The 18,483-nt window shown below is 37.6% G+C and overlaps 1 pseudogene; it reads right to left on the minus strand.

Annotated features, from left to right (window-relative positions):
• Nucleotides 1-14,546: 14,546 nt before the first annotated feature.
• LOC113262335 (tubulin alpha-1C chain-like) lies at nt 14,547-15,668 on the minus strand (annotated as a pseudogene).
• Nucleotides 15,669-18,483: the final 2,815 nt, after the last annotated feature.

Genomic DNA, 18,483 nt, shown 5'->3' on the forward strand with positions numbered 1-18,483 from the left:
GCCCAGGCACTCGATCGAGTCTTACATACTCTGTTTCGTGATTGTTCTTGACCGCACTCCTGCTGTTTCCTTCTAATTACCACCAGGATTTGTCAGGTGCTCGTCACCCCTTGTCTTAGACTAGTCTTGTGGCTGGTTTATTCATCCCCAGCCTCACCCTTCCTCCAATCCACCCTGCAGAGTACTCCCAAATTAATCCTCTTAAGGAGCACATACATATCATATTCCTAGAACCTTCCAGATTTCACCATTGTCTACTGAATTATTACCCTTTCTTCTGCAGCAGGGCCCCAACCCCCCTTTCTCCTCTCTTCTCCTTTCTTTCCTATCCTTTTATTCCTTCCAAAAATATGTCCTATAGGATGAAATACTCTGTAGTCATTAAAATAAGAAGGCACTTCTGTATGAATAGGTATTGAAGGTCCTCAAGATATAATATACTACCAGGTGCAGGAAAAAAGGATATATGTATTCATGTGTGTGTGTGTGTGTTTGTGTGTTTGTGTGTGTGTCGAGAGAGAGAGAGAGAGGGAGGGAGGGAGAAGTGTAACAAGAACATGGTACCAGGGATTACCTGCCTCTAAGAAAGGGAACTATGGGTGGGACTGGGCAGTCGAAGTGGAAGAGGGAATATTTTGTACTTTTTATATTTCATATCACGTAAATTAATGACTTACCAGGTACGCATAGGGACCCTTATTTCAAAATGCAAAACAGTATAAAAATTATATCATCCACAGTTCTACGCCAGGAATTAATTGTGATCTTTTGTCTTTTGTCAAATTTGTGTCCGCACTGTTTATGGCATATGAAACGCAATAAAACCTTATACCTAAAGTTAAAGCCCTATACAAAACTGTCACCTCCCAGTCCCATTCTTGTCGTCCCCCTTCCTACACCCCAGAAGCAACCACCACTGTACATTTGGTGTGTATTCCAGCAGACCATCCTCCCTCCTTTCACCTGGCTGCATAAGCATCCAGAATCACTGTATAGTTTGCAACATGGTGTTTAAGCATATAGGGCTCTGTCTTCATCTATGTATAATTTCGCAACTTGCTTTCTTCACTCAATGTTTTGAAAATTATCTGTGCTAATATATAGAGAGCGATTTCATTTTACAATACTGTTTGTAAATATTGTAGTCTATATATATCATATTTTGTTCCCTTCTTCTATGTGTGTTTCCTCTTTGTATTAATGAAAGATTGCTTCCTTCCAGTTTTTTGCTATTGTGAGCAGTGCTGTAATAAAATCCTTTGCATGCCTCCTTAGACACCTGCGCGAGAGTGATTCTTATGTCTATATATATGCTTGGAATTGGAAGTGGAATTGCTAGTTCTAGTGTCAGGTTAGTAGAGCGAGCCAAAGTGCTGCCCAAAGTTGAACATCGTTTATACGTTCCGTCAGCCGCACACGAACATGCCATATCCCCAACATCCTGGCCAACTCTTCATATTGCCAAATTTTAAGGTTTTCCCCAATTTGATGAGTGAAAACTTATTTGCACTGTGGCTTTTGATTCACATTTATGAGTAAAGTTGCAAAACTCTCATGTGCCTATTGGTCATTTGGCTTTCTTTGTAAATTAGATGTTTATATTCTTGGCCAATTGTTCTTCAGTTGGGTTCTTTCATCCATTCAACATGTAATGTATATTTATTAAATGCCTGCTAGACATCAGGCATTATTACTATCCCCTAAGTGAATATGCACCCCTGGTTCTCTATTAATTGTATTTTATTTTTACCTTGCTGAAATAGAGATAAAATTCTGTCATCTACTAATGTCATTGGTGTACTTTACTAATCTGTAAGTCCCTTAAATCACACAGCAACAAATATGTGTTTATCAGTTTATGGCTTACAAAGCAATCTGACTCCTGTAATCTCGTTTAACTACCATCACCACTATGTTGCGATCTATAATAGGCTGTATTATGTCACCCAAGCAGGGAACTACTTCTGGATTAAACTGAAAACTGAATTGAAAAATTCATTTTGCAAGGCTGACGTAGTACACAGACTTTAAAGTATCATCTTTAAACAAGGATAGCTGTGGGGCGCCTGGGTGGCTCAGTCGGTTAAGCGTCTGCTTCAACTCAGCTCATGATCCCAGAGTTCTGGGATCGAGTTCCGCATTGGGCTCCCTGCTCAGCGGGGAGTCTGCTTCTCTCTCTTCCCTTCACCCCCTGCTCGTGATCTTTCTCACAGTCTCGCTCTCTCTCTCAAATAAAAAAAAATCTAAAAAATAATAAAATAAAATAATGTTTTCCAGGGGCTCCTGGGTGGCTCAGTTGGTTAAGCAGCCAACTCTTGATTTCAGCTCAGGTCATCATCTCAAGGTCATAAGATCGAGCCCTGCATCGGGCTCCACGCTCAACAGGGAATCTGCTTGAGATTCTCTCTCACCTTCTCCCTCTGTCCCTCCCCCTGCTTGTGTGCTCTCTGTGTGTCTCTAAAATAAATAAATACATCTTTAAAAACAAAGAAAATAAAATAGTGTTTTCCAGTCCTTGCCCAATCTCCCTGTTCAGTTGCTGAGCTGAGGTTGTGTCTTCATAGTTAACGATACGCTCCTGGAGTTGTGTAAGCACGTAGAACAGGCTTTGCTGGCTGTACCACAGAGAGGCAGCCAGCGCCTGCAAACAGCCGCCTCCTGCTTGGCAAAGACGTGGGTTCCACCCCAACTCTTCACCAGATTGCCAGTGAGACCTCGGCAGAGATCTTTCTGAGCTTCAGTTCCCTCCGCTGTGAGGTGGAGATCAGCGCCTGCCCTGCCCATTGTAATGATTGTCTAAGGAGAGCTAGTGAAAACACCCTATCCATATATAAAACCAGTAAAAATAATAAAATTTATAGAAAGCAATATTGAAGGGTTATACAAATGCGAGTTGATGATATTATTATATAATCCCCAAGCTCAGAGAGGCAACCTTCAACTTTCTCATGGAGACAAGAGTTAAAGGATGAAAATAATCTTTCTTTAACCCCTCCCCCTTGAACTATCAGTTTGAGAAGTCAAATTGGTCAGAACAGCTATTTAATAATTATCTTTATAGGATTAAAGCAAGCCATAATTCCCATGAAAATGAAAACAGAGATGACACAACGTTGTTGCTATTAGCTGCCCTTAACACACACAGGGACCTGTCAGCTCGCTAAGCCACATGTTAGCAACTCATGAAAAAAACACAATCTTTTCTCAGGGAGAAACAATTTCACCAAGGAGGACATAATTGTCATAATCATTATCACCACCTTCACAATCCACAGACAATTTACAAAGTAGCCATCATAAAATAAAACCTTGATTGATCAAAAGCCAAGAACAAAACCATTACATAACCAAATACATCTTCCAATACTTCTTTTTTTAGCCAAAACATTTTACAAGAAAACAGTGATATAGCATAGTGGTTTAAATGCCAGAAAATGTAAGCAGATAAGAGCAAAACTCCTGTTTTGTTCACTACTACATTCCCACTGACTAGAAATGTTTTTCAAACAAATTTAAAGAATTGATTCTAATATAAAATCATATATATTATGATGTTTGGGAATTGCAAGACCCTATATCATTGAAGAAAGTTTTCTTTAAAATCAATACATTCAGGGCACGTTGGTGGCTTAGTCGGTTAAGGGTCGGACTCCAGATTTCAGCTCAGTCATGATCTCAGGGTCGTGAGATCCAGCCCTGCATCCGGCTTGGGATTCTTTCTCTCCCTCTCCCTCTGCCCCTTGTCTTTCTCTCTCTCTCTCTCTCCCTCTCTATAAATAGAAAGATAGATGATAGATGACAGATAGGTAGATAGATAAAATCAGTGTGTTCTACTGATCAAGGGTAAGAACAAAGACTTTCTGCCATGGTTGGAGGCTTTAATGTGTTATCCTTCCTCTTTCTCCTTTGAATCAGAAGCTACGCAGAATTCTAAAAACTGATCCCCCAAAATTAATAAATTCTGATTAACCGAAGTTTTCCTTGCCTCTTATGTTAAGATATCTCACCCCAACATCTGTTTCGCAGTGGAATTACTCAGGAAATGCATACTGATGAGAGATGTTTGGGGAAAGTCTAACATAGAGTTCCATCTTCCACAAAATCTATTGTAATTTCACCATCTATACACACACACACACATACACACACACTATTTTAAATAATTCCTTTGGCCCTAAGCACTTCCCTCTTTGTATATATACCTATGTTTGCACATGAATGTCCTACTTTCCCGAGGTTCTCTAAGCCTCTGAAGGACAGAGAACTTCCTTTCTCTCTGTATATGCCCTGGGACAACACAAATACAAACTTTTTATGGAAATCATGAAGGTAAATAAACATATAAAAAGGCAAATAAATACTTAGAGTCCAGCACTTGAGGTCCCCTGGACTCTGATTACCTGGAGATTTTGTCAGTCACAATGAGTATTTGACATTTAGGATAATTTTTTTCCTTCTTTTCTTACAAATGTATACCTTATCCCCAAAAGGAACATATTAAGAGTACTGATATTTTTACTTGCAAACAATTTGCAGTTAACACTCTAATTCACACTTACTATTTTTGCTTCTCAACATTTGTTGAGCTCGTGCTGTGTAAACAGCAGCACCATGTATCTTGCTGAGGTGGGGAGGGAGAAAGAGAAGAGAAAGGATGGATTGTTGATTAAGACAGGCTTCCAGCCCTAGCGAAGTTAGTAAAGAGAACCCTGTAAGTAATAAAAATCTAATAGGACAATTTTGTGTGTGCATAGGCCAACTCTGTACAGTTGGGAGATTCACAAAAAGCTTTCCAAAGCAGGGGATATGTAACTGGATCTTGAAGGATGAGTGGGAATTTGCCAGGCAGTAGAGGAAATCAGCATTCTTGGCAAAGGAAACAGTATGTGAAGAAGGTAAAGAAATGTTCCCTAGAACACAGTGTGTTTTAAAAAGAGATTTCATTAGGTATATGAATTAATTTGGGGAGACTCAATGTGCTTAATATATTAAAATCACATGACAAATGACATCTCATTTATTGTTGGCTTTTAAAATTTTGCTTTGTAAACCTATAATTTTCTTTAAGCTATGCACATTTCCTATTAAATACACTCTTCGTATTTAAATTTTTTATTTGAAAATAAGATCTATTTTTATTGTATTGACTAGTAATTACTGGCTTATAAGAGAATTATTAATTTATGTATTTATTTTTGTAGCCTATTATCTTACTGAACTTTTTATTAGTTTTCATAGTTTTAAATTAATCCCTTGAGGTTTTTTGAGTAGACAATTATATTAGCCACAGGTAATACTAATTTTATCTCCACGAACTGTGTACTTTATTTCTTTTTTCCTATCTTATTGTGTTGAATAGAAATCATAGAACAATGTTAGATAATATATCAGCACTCTTTGTCTTGTTTCAGTATCTAGAATTTCTCCTGTTTTTGCCCATTGATTTCAGATAAATTGTCTTTATTATGCTAAAGTTTTTTTATACTAATTTCCTATTTTATCAAAAATAGATGTTGAAATTTATCAATTACCTTCTCATCAACTAAAGCCATATGAATTAAAGCTAAACTGATTTGTACTTTGGAATATTTGTACTTTTAAGAACCATTAGGTATAATTACAATCACTTGTTCTGCATAAAGAGTGGCCAGAGAACATAGGCTGTATACTTTTTTTGACTATATTAGCATAATTCATAGCATAGCTCAAAATCTTTACACAGTGGTTATCTGCTGAAGGGGAGGTACATTATATTTCTCCTTTAAGGGGATATAGCACCAGCTATGGAAAATTTGGCTAGTGGCACAGCCAAAACTTAAAATATGGCAGCCCAGTTCCCATGTACTCTTACCCAAGGTGAAATGTTCTGGCATTATAAGGATTTATTCCTTTGACCTATTGATGGGGACACAATAAGACAGTGCCTGGCACACAATAGGTACTAAATAAATATTTGTTGAATAAATTAATAAGTAAAAAATATTTACGTTACAAGTGGCATTTTTTGGAAGTAGTTCTTGGACCCTTCTTTCAATTTTGCCTGTAATTTTTCATCAATTTAATTTTTACTTCTAAAATTAAATTTAGACATTTGTTTTTGTAGAAAATAATCTATTGTATCCAAACTTTTTACACATATTAACTTCACAGCCTAAAAACATCACCTCCCTGAAAAGAGAAAGTTCCATAATCACTGTTTTGCTATCTTCACCTAAAGACATATTTGACAATTCTTCCCCACCAACCCTACCCCTGCTTTTTTTTTTTTTTTTCATTTCTAAGGGGTAGGGTCTTTAATTTAAATTTCACTTATTATTTCTAACTTTGACTGTGGGCAGAGAATGTAGCTTGTATACGTTTTTGCCTACTGAGATTATTTTGTGATCAGGGTTTAAAAACATTCCAACGTAGAGAAAAGAGGGTGTATCCTCTATGGCATATAAAGTATAGTCAATAACTATTGGGTCTTTAATTTACAGTTACTCTCTGATACTCCTCCCTCCCTCATCCTCTTTTGTCTGCCTGCTTGATCTAACAAAGACATGATGAAAGATGTTTATGGAAAGAATGCTAAGTGAACGAACTAATGTAATTGAACAAATTAAGGGGTGTATAAACAAAAAGATCAAAATGTAAAAAGCCAATTATAAGACATGTGCTTATGGATAGGAACATCTTAAAAACTTAGTTTAATAATGTCTAACTTTCTAACATAGAATGAAATGACAAGTATTTATAATCCCGTAATCTTGGCACAATAAAAAATGATCAAGAGTAGGTTTTTTTTAAAGATTTTATTTATTTATTTGAGAGAGTGAGAGAGAGAGAGTACGACCGGGGTGAGGGGCAGAGGGAGAAGCAGACTCCCCACTGAGCAGAGAGCCTGATGCGGGGCTTGATCCCAGGACTCTAGGATCATGACCATAGCAGAAGGCAGATGTTTAACTGACTGAGCCACCCAGGTACCCCTAAAGAGTAGTTTTTAAATTTATAAAAATAAAACATGACAGTAATGAAAAGTCTAATTAAAGTATACATGCCTATCATGGAGAATTAAAAGAAGGCAACGTAGGGCGCCTGGGTGGCACAGCGGTTGAGCGTCTGCCTTCGGCTCAGGGCATGATCCTGGAGTTATGGGATCGAGCCCCACATCAGGCTCCTCTGCTATGAGCCTGCTTCTTCCTCTCCCACTCCCCCTGCTTGTGTTCCCTCTCTCGCTGGCTGTCTCTATCTCTGTCGAATAAATAAAATCTTTAAAAAAAATAAAAAATAAAAAAAAAATAAAAGAAGGCAACGTGATACCAATTTTGGCTCCATCACACAACAGTAATATTTTGCCTTGAGGAACCCATTAATCTCTTTAGACCACTTATTTATCTCTAAAAGGGAGTGTGCAGGTTGCTATAATAATGTTTATAAAGTACCTAACTCTTAAGAAGTTCTCGATGAGCTCTATATTTTCAGGAGTTAATTTTTTATGAAGATTTATATGAATTTAGTGGTGTGCAATCTTCAAACATTTTAAAGAGAAAGAAAACCCAGTATATGATACTTCCTTTGCTGAAAGACACACCTGCCAAAGTTCTTGTTTCTGACTTCTAAAAATGAACTTGAAATTTGCAAAAAAGGAGGTAGTATTTACTGTGTTGTGATATTCAGATTAGTAGAATCATATTACCAGGTCTTTATTTATTATTATTTTTAACTAAAAATGTATTTTAGTAGAATATTCACTTATCTGTGAAAAATACAAGCAATCATCGGCTGTAAATAGAAAGCATGTAAGATAGAAAACAAAGCAAATGCTGATACTTCAATAAATCAAAACAGAGGTATGAGCATATGTGAAAATACAACAGTAATTACTACTGGGTTCTTACCTTTGGTTGCTTAAGCAATTTATCTGTGTCTTCTAGAAATGGGAGTCAGTGGTGTATCCAAAATAAACAGGGATATAGTGTAAATCTTGACATTGTCAAAATCCAAGTCCTAATCTTTTTAAATAATAAATATGCTGATCTTTTTCCTTTCTTTAAACATGTGCAAATGGCTAGTTTTCCTAATCATTCCCAAGGAAAGAAACAGTTCTGTGGCGTTGTCAAAGGAGGATTTTCATGGGTCAGTATTGGATTTGCGGATTTATATATGGATGAAAATAACAGCAACCAAATCATCATTATCCTTAGCTTGACCCCGAGCTTATTAATATGTATAAGAGTTAGGGATAAAAGGGGGTTAACAGCTCAGAACTACACCTCATAACAAATCTGAAAGTAAAGTTAGCCAAGGGTAACACTGCCCAATGGATTTTATTAAAGTTACACTATCAATTCACCCAGGGTTATAATCTTGAAAGAACTATTTAGGTTTTTACAACGAATGATTAAATCTCCAAATACAGTGCCATCATATTAAAACTATTAAAATATAAACAGAGTGAATTATTTATTCATTCATCTGTTTATTGTGTATTTTGTGAAAGAATTGCATGTGTGAAACATATCTGGTCAAGACATAAAATAGGATGAGTCTGAATCCCCCTGAAAGAATAATTCATACTTTAGCTGTGCAAAAAAACATTTAAGATATGCCAGTTAGCATCTAAGTGTTATTCTAATGACCCAAAAATAAATTTCCCTAAGAATTTTTAGTGCAACATTTGACAATTTACATAGTTTCAAAACTTTGGCTTATGACTGAAAGCATGCAATAAATACTGTCTCCATTTAGCAAAACTGCTTTCATTTCAATCTATCAGGTACAAAAATACATCATTCTTTCTCCAATACTTACTTGCACTATTTGTCCTGCTGGCTAATTAGCCGTTGAACAACCCAGTAATGTTTACTGTTTCAGTTGAATGGCCTCAGCACCCAGTGGGCTCTGAGGCTCTCAAAAGGGGAGATACCCCACGGTGCCTGACAGAGAAAATTAGCAGAGTACTGAGTACTCTTTTCTTTTGGAAAGTTGGCTTTTGGGTTCTAGAATTTTAAAAGTAATATTTAATTTCTAATTATAAAAGAAAACATGTTTCATAAAATGTGGATATTATAGAAAGGAAGAAAATAAAACTGAAACGTGTTTACCTTACTCATATTCTTATCTTAATCAATATTAACATTTTGGCTTATACTCTCCTATATATAGTTGTTATATAAAATCATTCTGGTTTTATTTAATATTATATTATTATTTTTACATTACTAAATATGTACCTAAAGCGTCCTTTTGAAGACTGCATCATATTCTATCGTAGTCCATTATTACAAAATGCATGGATTGATTTCCGCTTCATTGGACATTTTCCCTCTGGTCTAAATTTTTCAAAAGAAATGTTCTTATTTTTAAATCATTATGTATACCTGTGATTACTTACTATTTTCTTAGGAATGAGATTACTAGATTAAAGTGTATTACCATTTTTATTACTTTAAATTTGTATTGCCAGTATAATTTCCAGAAAATCTGGTTACCTGTTTGACTTTATAACATTAAGTGAATGACTATCATTTGTAATTTGTTGACTTCTTTCAATTTTTCAAGTAGTATGTTACCAAATATACTATTTTAACTTACTTTTTTGCAACTTAAACACGTTTGTAAGTTAAACATGTACCCTTTAAACTGCTAGAATGGCTGTTTTTGATCAATCCACTCTGTTACAAACTTCCTCAAAACTAACCAAGGTAGCCACTTAGGTCACAATTTAGTTTTATGCTAAAATGTTATAGTGTCAGTCTCTTTAAGCAGAGTTATGTAATCTATTTAGGAAAATAAGCCCCTTGATTTGCATAACACGGAGGTATCTTAAACCCATCTCTCTAAATTAATTGTAAAAGTTTCAAAAAAGCACGAAATGGTAGCAAATGTTAAAATCACCCGTATAAGAGATAGTAAGTAAGTAATGAAGAGACACACCAAGAGAACTTCTCGAGGCAGAGCGGAATTTAACTTTTCTCCCCGCTATGTAAATGTTTGAAACCCTCACAGTCCTGTGACGTAGTTACTGTACCTACTTCATTTTACAAAGGAGGAAATGAAGGCTTGCAGGTGAAGCAATTTTCCCGGAGAAACAATGGCTAGTATTGTATCAGAGTTAGCTGGGACTTACACCCCGATATGTTTCCCAGAGTTACCAAATGAAAATACAGTATATCCCAAATGCTGCATGAGACAAACTTACACTGAAAAATTATTTGATGTTCATGGGAAATTCAAATTTAACTGGGTGTTCAGTTTTTTTTTTTATCTGGCAGCCCTGCACCAAGTCCTATCTGACTCCAGAGCACCGCATGCCCTACTATCTGGAAGGTAAAAGCATGAAAAATCAGATCAGGTCACCCATTTCAGCAATGTGTCTCTAACAGCAACAGCAAAAAGCATTGTATATGGGAAAACACTGCTGTTTGCATGCACCTGTAACTCCCTTAGCATATTACCTGCACTTAAGTACTCAAAAATACTAGTTTTTAACTATTACTTTTTGCATTATTAGTATGCTCCTCACATCTAAGAAATTTGCTCCTTGAAATATTTTAACTGTCTTAATCATCCGATTTGGATCTATCATTCAACCCTCTGAGGACCTTTTTAATATTCTCAGCTAGATATTACTTCTTGGGAGTAAGAGTTTTCAGAAAATTGCTACTTGTTGTCTAATACGGAAGACTCTTGTTCTTAAATCTAGTCTTCACCTTGACTCTGCCTCTCTTATGCCAATTATCGCTACCCACTTCTGGGGGGAGGTTATTTCCGTGACCCTGTGTTAGATTTAAATGCAGAAGTTTCCGAGTCACAGGCCTGAGATTGAATCTCAGACCCACTGTTCCCTGGCTCACGATTTGGAGCATGGTAAGTGAACCTTCTGGCCTCGGTTTCAATTTTCATAGAACGGACATGATAATACCTTGCAGGTTTGTTATGAGGATTAAAATGAGCTATCGTAATATGAAGAATTTACAGTTCCCGAAGCGTAGTAAACACTTGATAAGTGGCTGGTATTATAATTTTAAAAAGACAAATAGCAGAATTAAGCTTTATTTTATAATAATTAGTTTGCTCTCATAAATTTGCCTGGTTTCTTTTAGAAGTTGAAAAGACATTTTTCTGGTTAGGAAATAGACTAAGTTTAATTAGAGCAATCTTTTTCTAGTCCAATCTCTTAAGTGAAAGATAAAATTAAAACAAATACATGTAAAAATAAAACAAGATGACAGATTGGGAATTTGTTCCCATATATAGCCATGGAATATTCATTTTCTCATAGATTATTTCTTATTTGAAACTTTCTTAAATGATTTAATGAATTAAATAGTTGGAGCAATAATTCTAATAAAAATTTCTTCCTCCTGCCAAGTTAACTTCCGGTTGACATCATGAAACTTCATAGAAATTGTGATTATAAAATAGCTCTTGCCCCAGTGAATCTTAATGCCAGGTCGTCAAGTGCAGTGGTCCAGAAAGAATTCTTGAGACATTTCCCGTGCAACTTACTAAGTTCATTTAAGTAGTACAGGGACAGGACCCTGGGGCAGAGAGGGCTGTACATGTTTGCCTTGTGAGGCTGGTGGTTATTGACTTAGTAATAATCAAAGGGAAGGGGGCATGCTGGGAGTATCAGATTACAAAAGTTTCTTCAAATTTCTTTGAATTTCCACTCCTAAAACTACTTTTGCAAGATTCCTGTGCTGCTTATCACTCAGTTCAATATTAACTGTTGGTGAGATATACAGGCAGTGGTGAGACCCTCAAGGAATGTAGCAAACAGCACATATTTGAGCCTCATCCAAGCTATGCAGGCTTTAGGTCAGCCTTCCCGGCTGAGGGTCAACATTTTCCTGCTTCTGTCGCTCATCAAATCCCTCTCTCTCTGTCCCTCCATCTCTCTCTCTCTCTCTCTCTCTCTCTCTCTTTCTCTCTCTCTCTCTCACACACACACACACTCACATGAAATTCTTTACCTCTTTGGAGTGACTCATTTGTTTTTTCTCAAATGCACCTTGCTTTACTGGCTCTCACTTCTTTCTTGTACCTTTCCCCCTCCAAAACCATAATTAAGGATGGACTGAATGTTACCGACTCTTGGGACAATGCTCATTAGCTGTGTAGTCTAGAGAAAATGACTTGATCTTTCTGAGCTTCAATTTCCTTATCTTAAAATGAAAATGTAATGCCTACCTCATTTGGTTTTTGTGAAGACGAATGGAGCAAGGTTATAGTGTATCACACACTTTTGGTATGCGCAGTAAATGTGCTCTCACTGTCCTTCCCTTTCCTCTGAGCTCTTGGACGCATCTGAACGGGAGCTCTGCAGCCCATGGTTGAGCCTCACCTGTCCTCCATATGTTGTCGTGGGACTTCTGGTAGCCAGGTACGTGCAGCTATTAAATAGCTAACTTGCATAAAGCTGTAGAACCATTATATCTTGTTTCTAGATAATTCATTATATAGTTCTAGTAAAGTATGACCAAATGAAATAATTCATTTGTTTTTTTAATGAAAATCTGTATTTTATGTGTAGAGCACTTAACAATGTGAAATACTAATACTTCATAGAGGCATAGAACTCGTTTAAGTGTTTATTTGTTCATTCAACATGTAATTCCTAAGCACCAGACTGCGCTAGGCCCTGTTTGAAGGTCTGGGAGCGCACACAAGCCTTTTCCTTAAAGACAGTAACCAGGAGGGAGACAGGCCGAAGAAGAGATGTTTACAATACAAGGTGATCAAGAGCGGAGGAAGCACTTACAAGGACCCCCAAGATTTGGGGAGAAAAGGAGCTGGACTGGAAGACTACCAGGGGAAAATTATCTCTGCTGAAAGTGACGGTTAGCAGGAATGTTACTGTCACACATAAAATGTACATACTAGGATATTTTTCTGGTTTACTCAAACTTAAAAGGGTAAGAGTGTGCTTTGTTTTGTCCTGTTTTCCCCTCTGAAATGTGGTTAGCTTGACCCAGTCCATCTATCAATGGATTTCTTTTCCTGGGACCTGCAGTAACCTTGACTGATGGAAAGAACATAGCCACATTGGATTATCTGTTTAGTAGGCTACTTTTAGTCTGCTGCTGGGTCTTGCTTTGTCAGCTCCCTCTAATCTTTATAATCCTATTTAAACCGCCTCTAACTATAAATGCTCATTTGCATGACATTGACTCCTGTATTTTCATTTCAAAAATCATGTGATTCGAGGGATTCTGGCTCTTGACCTTAAATTAAGTAAATATTTGATCATCTGTCTTCCAACCCACCAAGACTTTTAGCCAGAGTGGTCAGTGATATCTCCTCAACATTTATAACCATAATAATGAAATGTCATGTAATTAACTGTTTAATGTTTGTCTTCCCTGTAAACTCCATGGAGGCAAGGCCTGTGTCTGTGTTGTTCATTACTGCATCTCTACTGTCTACCGTTAATTCTATAATAACTGAAATTATAAGACTCCCTCCTAAATTACGCAATTTAAAATAAATAAAATGTTTATTATTTTTTTTAAAGATTTTATTTATTTATTCGACAGAGATAGAGACAGCCAGCTAGAAAGGGAACACAAGCAGGGGGAGTGGAAGAGGAAGAAGCAGGCTCATAGCGGAAGAGCCTGATGTGGGGCTCGATCCCAGAACGCTGGGATCACGCCCTGAGCCGAAGGCAGGCGCTTAACCGCTGTGCCACCCAGGCGCCCCAAAATGTTTATTATTATGTCTGAACTTAACTGGCCTCAAAAACATAACAGAATTTTGATTAATCCTTTTACATACAAGGAGAAGTTGAGTAATAGAATTTTAGCACCTGATATTAATAGTTGCTTAGAATATTGGAAATAATAGACTGTGGAGTCAGACTAATGTGGACTTGCATCTTTGGTCTTGGGCAAATTATTTAACTTCCCTGAGCCTCTGTTTTTTTCATCGGTATAATGGAAAGGCTTCTTTTCATCAGGTTATGGTAATTAGAGATAATCTACATTAAAACTCTTCCCACAGTGTCTGGCACAAATCAGGTCCTCGATTATGTAACTATTAAGATTATTATTATTTTACTGAAAAATAGTTCCTGAAGCTCACTATTAGTAATTTACTATTAGAGTATCAAATTTCTCAGTAAACAAAGTAACTAGATATAGAAAGGCTCAAAAGGATTCAGAGTAGGAATGAATCTATCATGGAGAAGTGTGTGGTTTTAAGTCTTTTTAAGTCTTTTAGGTAAATATGAAAACATTTCAAATTTCGTAACTTTGTGCTTTCCACATGCTAGGATTTTTGCAGAATCTACAGTGGAAATATGGTTGCTTATTGCCCTTTTCAAAACTGGCTTTCGATTCAGCTTTCTCGGATAATCATCTATATGATACCTAACCTTTTAAATTTGATCGCTGTGCCACTTCTCCCACAGGTCCACCCCTAACATTAGCAAGACTGAGGCAAGAGAACACATAGATGCCTACATACCACATGCCTATATATTTAAAATCAAGCTAGTGAAGTATTAAATAAAATGTGTTTTGTCTTCATCTTGAAAAACATACCTTTATAACAAAAAAAAATCAAATCTGTAAAATAGATTGTTTTAGAGTGATTGAAACTTGGCAAAATGTCAGACAACTGGGTTTCATTATTGTACACGTCTGGGTGGGTCTATTAATGCCAACTTTGAAGCCTGTGGGGCACCAGTCCACAAACTGGATGGTACGCTTGGTCTTGATGGTGGCAATGGCAGCATTGACATCTTTGGGAAACACATCACCACCATACAACAGGCAGCAAGTCAGAATTTACTACGGAGAGGGTCACATTTCACCATCTGGTTGGCTGTCTCAAAGCATACACTGGTGATCTCTGCTATAGAAAGCTGTTCGTGGTAGGCTTTCTCAGCAGAGATGACAGGAGCATATGTGGCCAGAGGGAAATGGATGTGGGGGTAGGGCACCAGGTTGATCTAGAATGCTGTCAGGTCCACATGTAGGGCTCCATCAAATCTGAGGGAAGCAGTGATGGAAGAAATAATCTGGCTAATAAGGTGGTTAAAGTTAGTGCAGGCTGGGCAGTCAGTATCAAGGTTTCTATGACAGATGTTATAGATGGCCTTATTGTCTACCATGAAGGCACAATCAGAGTGTTACAGGGTGGTGTGGGTAGTAAGGATGGAGTTGTAGGGCTCAACTACAGCTGTGCAAATCTGGGGGGCTGGGTAAATGGAGAACTCCAGCTTGGACTTCTTGCCATAATCGACAGAAAAACATTCTATCAGCATGGAGGTGAACCTCGAACCAGTTCCCCCTCCAAAACTGTGTAAAACCAAGAAGCCTTGAAGACCCATGCCCTGATCAGCCAATTTCCAAATTTGGTCCAAGACAAGGTCAGTGATCTCCTTGCCAATAGTGTAGTGCTCTCAAATATAGTTATTGGCAGCATCTTCCTTGCCTGTGATGAGCTGCTCAGGGTGGAAAAGCTGGCAGTCAGTGCCAGTGTCAACTTCATCAATGACTATGGGTTCCAGGTCTATAAACACTGAAGAAGGTGTTGAAGGAGTCATCTCCTCTTCCAGTCGTCTTGTCAGTTGGCATCTGGCCATTGGGTTGGAAGTGTTCCAGGCAACAGAGTTCCCAACAGGCATTGCCAATCTGGAAACCAACCTGGCCAACGTGGAGGGAGACGCACTCACACATGGTAGCTACAGGATAGCAGGTGCAGGTGACAGGAGCAAACACCAGTTACCATTCCCGACAAGCTAAGAGTCAAGGTAAGTAATGTATTCAAGTTAGATCATACTTCTTGAGTCATCATAGATTTTACATCATTTTGTTAATTTCTATGTGGGCAATCTCTGTACTGTTTGTTAATACAACTCATGATACCTAGATTCAGAAATAAACCATTAATTTCAAATATCATGTTCCAACATTGCATTTGGCTCCTATAAGTCACCTATACTATGGTCTTAGCTTTTGCTCATGACAATGTAGCTTGATTCCAAACTGCACAAAAGATATGAAAAAACTGTCTTCAAAATATTGGACAACAGCACAGGAGTGTGATACTTGAGAGAAGGGGAGAAAATGAGTTGAACCCCGCCCAAAGGCAACTTCTGAACCATGACATAAGAAAAAGGAGATAAGGCAGGGCCCAACAGTTTTGCTTAATTGGGGAGTCTGGAGTTTGGAGACCAAAGTGGCTAGAATTTGCAGAACAGAGTTCCAGTGAGGAGGAGCTGTGCAGCGAAAGAGCTCCAGATATCTTCAAGGGGTCTTTGCAAGTCTTTGGTGGAATAAAATAAAATGCATCTTTATGTCATTTACAAGAAATGGCTTTTTAAAAAGATTTTATTTACTTATTAGAGAGGGAGTGCATGAGCTGGAGGGAGATGGAGAGGGAATCTGAAACAGACACCACACTGAGCACAGAGCCCAACACAGGACTCAATCTCACTACCACTAGATCATGACCTGAGCCGAAACCCAGTCTGCTGCTCAACCAGCTGAGCCACCCAGGAGCCCCATTTACAAGAAATGTTTCAAATATAGAGGTAAAGAGATAGAAAAAGGTAAAACATGTAAACTCTAGTAATAAAACAGCTGGTTTAGCTATATTAATATCAAAGTAAATTCAAATCAAAATTACTAGAAATAAACAAGAACATTTAATAATGATTAAAGTGTCAATTCATTAAGAATACATAACAATCCTACTTGTATGTGCAACTAATGACAAATCTTCAAAAATTCATGAAACAAAAACTAGCATCACTAAATTTATACACAAACTCACAATTGCATGTGATTTTAACACTTCTGTCTCAGTAATTGATAGAACAAATGTAAAAATCAGTAATAAACTAGATTTTGAGCAACCAATTTAACCTGTCATTTATACAACAACTGCAGAATTTATATTCTTTTAAATTTTACTTGGAACATTCACCAAGATAGGCCATATGCTGGGCCAGAAGCCAAATCTCAATAAATTTCTGAGGGCTATAAGAATATATTCTGTGTTCAAAACAGAATTAAATCAGAAATCAATAAGAGAAAGATGTCTGGAAAATCTCCAAATAGATGGAAATCAAGCGACATACTCCTAAATACCCACGGTCAAAGAAGAAATCACTAAGAAAGTTTTTTTTTTTTAAAGATTTTATTTATTTATTCGACAGAGATAGAGACAGCCAGCGAGAGAGGGAACACAAGCAGGGGGAGTGGGAGAGGAAGAAGCAGGCTCCCAGCGGAGGAGCCTGATGTGGGGCTCGATCCCAGAACGCCGGGATCACGCCCTGAGCCGAAGGCAGGCGCTTAACCGCTGTGCCACCCAGGCACCCCCACTAAGAAAGTTTTAAAGTATTTTGAACTAAATGATAAAAACACATCAGAATTTGTTGTATTCAGCTAAAACAGTATGTGAAGGCAAATTAGTTTCTTTTTTTTCCAAAGATTTTATTTATTTATTTGACAGAGAGACAGCCAGCGAGAGAGGGAACACAAGCAGGGGGAGTGGGAGAGGAAGAAGCAGGCTCATAGTGGAGGAGCCTGATGTGGGGCTCCATCCCATAACTCCAGGATCACGCCCTGAGCTGAAGGCAGACGCTTAACCGCTGTGCCACCCAGGCGCCCCCAAATTAGTTTTAAATGCTTGAATTAGGAGGAATAAAGTTTTCAAATCAATGATCTATATTTCCACCTTGGAAACCAGAAGAACAGTAAATTAAAGTCAGTGTAGAAGGAAAGAAAGAAAACTAAAATAATAAATATACATATTAAATAAATATACATCTTAAAGCAGAGGCAATACTCAAACTGAAACGACTTATTCCCACAAAATAGTAATAGCTAACATTTATGATATTCTTGCTTTGCCCTGTGTATGTAGGCATTATATACCCATTATATCTCACAACCCTACTAACGGCCACTTTTTACAGATGAGGGATCAGAGGCAAAGAGTAAGGTTAAGTAACTTAACTCACTAGTTACTGAAAGGCTTGGTGAGTAAGTCATCATGCAATATGAAATGGGTATAATTCCTGCTAAAACCTTCACCGCAAGAATGGAGTGCCTCTGTGCACTGGTTCAACAAAGAAGAAAAAAAGTCTCTCCTTTGCTCACCTTGCCTTTGCTCTGGGTAGTATAAACTGTGCTATTAACTTTATTACCTAAGAGTTTCATGGCAGCGGCCTCAATCTTGCTTTTCCTGTTCTTACGCTGATAAACGAAGAGTTAAGATCAATCAGTCCGTTCAACAATACAAGGCACAGGCTTTCACGTGTGGATGGCTTGGTGGAGAAGGAATAGCATGGGAAGAAAGGTGAAAATTGGAAGCTTCTGATAGCACCCAAAGGGCAAAATCTGTTAGAATCAACTTTAGCAGGTAATCAGAGCAGAAGCCCAATGGCTAGCAACTTCCCTACAAAGCCACTAACATCTGCAGCAGGGCTCTCAGAAAGACGAAAATTTTTGGACCTCGGAAGAAGCCAGAAGAGGTACTCAGCAC

This window comes from Ursus arctos, unplaced genomic scaffold (genome assembly GCF_023065955.2).
Source record: "Ursus arctos isolate Adak ecotype North America unplaced genomic scaffold, UrsArc2.0 scaffold_9, whole genome shotgun sequence".
Lineage (NCBI taxonomy): Eukaryota > Metazoa > Chordata > Mammalia > Carnivora > Ursidae > Ursus > Ursus arctos.